We start from the raw sequence: 2,887 nt of genomic DNA on the forward strand, positions 1-2,887 counted from the left end.
AAGTAAAAGAAGATATTTTATCCACTGATATATCCCAAGCACCTAGAACAGTATCTGGCACATAGTGGAGGTACAATAAATCGCTGTTAAATTGGGGCACCTGGGTAGCTCAGTCATTAAGCATCTGCCTTTGGCTCAGGTCATGATCCTAGGGTCCTGGGATCGAGCCCCGCATTGGCCCCCACATCAGGCTCCCTGCTCAGGGGGAAGCCCGCTTCTTCCTCTCCCACTCCCCCTGCTTGTGTTCTCTCGCTGTGTCTCTCTGTCAAATAAATAAGATCTTTAAAAAAAAAAAAAAGAAATTTGCTGTTAAATTGAATTTAACCTGACACATTCAGATCCCTAGAGAATGGATCAATCTGCAAATGGTATCAGAATCTCCAGAAGCTTTCATATAAATTCTTTCTGTTCAGGTCACTGTATATATATTATATAAAGCTTTATTATTTAGGTTTAATAATTATTTTCAAAATTCATGATATGTTACCATATTAAATTGCCATTTTTGTAGGTCAAAAGAGGTGAACATTTCAGCTTCATGTAATTCAAGTTAATAATTCTATGATTTTTATCAGTTGCTTCTACTAATAATTATAATTCAATTCTAATGATTTTTAAATGTCTTTTTTGAGGTATGGTTGAATACAAAAAGCTATGTATATTTAACATATACAATTTGATGAGTTTAGTGATAAGTATATATCCATAAAACCTTTACCGCAATCTATGCCATAAACATATCCATCAGTTCTTTTGCCCTCTTTGTTTATTATTATTATTGGGTGATAAAAACATTCAACGTAACAATACAGTTTTGTTAACTCTAGGACCTATGTGGTACAGTATATCTGTAGGATTATTCATCTTGCATAACTGAAACTTTGTACCCTTTGACTAATTAATACCTCCCTGTTTCCCCCTTCCCTCAGCCCCTGGCAACTATCATCCTGCTCTTTGCTTCTTTGAGTTTCTTTATTTTAGATTCCTCATCTAAGTTTTATATGTAGCATTTGTCTTATGTCTGACTTATTTATCTCAGCATAATGTCCTTCTGTTCATTCATGCTGTCATGAGTGGCTGGATTTCCTTCTTTTTTAAGACTGAATAATAAGGGGCGCCTGGGTGGCTCAGTCGGTTAAGCGTCTGCCTTCGGCTCAGGTCATGGTCCCAGGGTCCTGGGATCGAGCCCCGCATCCGGCTCCCTGCTCAGCGGGAGGCCTGCTTCTCCCTCTCCCACTCCCTCTGTTTGTGTTCCTTCTCTCGCTGTGTCTCTCTCTGTCAAATAAAAAAAGAAAAAAAAAAAGACTGAGTAATAACACTTCATTGTACGTATATATTACATCTTCTTTATCCATTCATCTGTCCTTGGATATATAGGTTGCTTCTATGTCTGGGCTATCGTGATAATAGCCATGGGAGTGCAGATACCTCTTAGAGATAGTGACTTCATTTCCTTTGGATATATACCCACAAGTGGGATTGCCAGATCATATGGTAGTTCTAGTTCTAATTTTTTGAGGGAGCTCCATACCGTTTTCTATAGTGGTTGTACCAGTCTGTATTTCCATTAATAGTGTACAAGAGTTCCAATTTCTCCACATCCTTGCCAACACTTATCTTCTTTTTCTTTTTAAAATAAAAGCCATCCTAACGGATGTAAGGTGATATCCTACTGTGGTTTTGATTTGCATTTCCCTGATGACTAGTGATGTCGAGAACTTTTTCATATTCCTCTTCGGCATTTGTATTTCTTTGGAGAAATGTCTACTCAGTTCCTTTGCCCTTTTTTAATTTGGGTTATTTGGGTTTTTTGCTAGAGTTATGGGAGTTCCCTATATATTCTGAATACCAACTCTTTATCAGATAGAGGGTTTGCCAATATTTCTTCCCATTCCATAGATATCCAAACTGAGATAGTTGGTCACCTTTCTAATGCCCATATAAAAATGTACTGAAGATTTAAAGCTGTAAGAGTTCAGTCTCTGCAAGGGATACCACACCAGCCAGGTATTCTGCGCAAGAGCCATCTGCCAGTGGGCATCTAAGACTCCAGAAAACAAGATGTCTCTGGAATTCTGTATCATGGACCAATACTTCAGAGAAAGGCCCCATCCTGCACCCATCATCTGTGTAGCCGCCAGAGAAAGGAGTGATTAAGTGCTGGCTCTAAGGACTAACCACAGAGCACTGTGCCTCACCCAAATACTCATTTTTAAAAATTAATGAGATTTCACATTTAAAAAAATCGGTATTTTTAGCTTGTCATGAAAAAATGGGAAGATCTGGTAATTTCTTAAGTTCTTACGTGCCAAAAACCTGTTCTAGCTGAGAGGCAGCTTTGTACTTTTGTGCTTCAGATGGGGCATATATTTCCAAATCAGCATAGTCTTCACCCGACTCTTGCCTTCACCTGCTCCCTGCAGGCATTCCAGTTCACGACCCAGGCTTTAGCTGAAAGGGGGAACAACAGAAGGAAGACATGCTTCAGAAATGAATGATTCAGATTTCAGCTCTACAAGTGGCCAGTTTCTTAGGTAAACTTTCAGAATTTTATCTACTTCATATTTGAAATACCAGGATATAACGAATTTCACTGTCATGAGAAAACATAAACATGAGTTTAAAAAAAAAGAACATAAACATGAGTTTTAAAACACAAAAATGATCTTGTTTGGAGGAAGACAATAAAAGAAAGCCTATATTTAAATTTTATTTCATTTTAGAGTTTCCAGAAGCCAAACAAAACAAATATGTTCATTATGCTAAAAGGAAATAAATATCTATTTTTCAAGTTTTGAGGTGAAGTACATGCTAACTAGAAACCTAATGTCTTCTCTTGGAAGGGGAAAAAAACCAGAAATGTCATTTCCTTTTCTAAACCTTCATG

General features: G+C 37.6%; 1 long non-coding RNA gene across 1 annotated transcript; it reads right to left on the reverse strand.

Annotated features, from left to right (window-relative positions):
- Nucleotides 1-424: 424 nt before the first annotated feature.
- LOC145717168 (uncharacterized) lies at nt 425-2,681 on the reverse strand. Its single transcript, XR_014140223.1, has 2 exons — nt 2,306-2,681; nt 425-1,275 (listed from the first exon to the last, which is right to left on the reverse strand). It is a non-coding gene; the product is annotated as an uncharacterized LOC145717168 (long non-coding RNA).
- Between the last annotated feature and the right edge of the window lie 206 nt (nt 2,682-2,887).

This window comes from Leptonychotes weddellii, chromosome 1 (assembly GCF_054177405.1).
Source record: "Leptonychotes weddellii isolate Sample4059 chromosome 1, ASM5417740v2, whole genome shotgun sequence".
Taxonomy (NCBI): domain Eukaryota; kingdom Metazoa; phylum Chordata; class Mammalia; order Carnivora; family Phocidae; genus Leptonychotes; species Leptonychotes weddellii.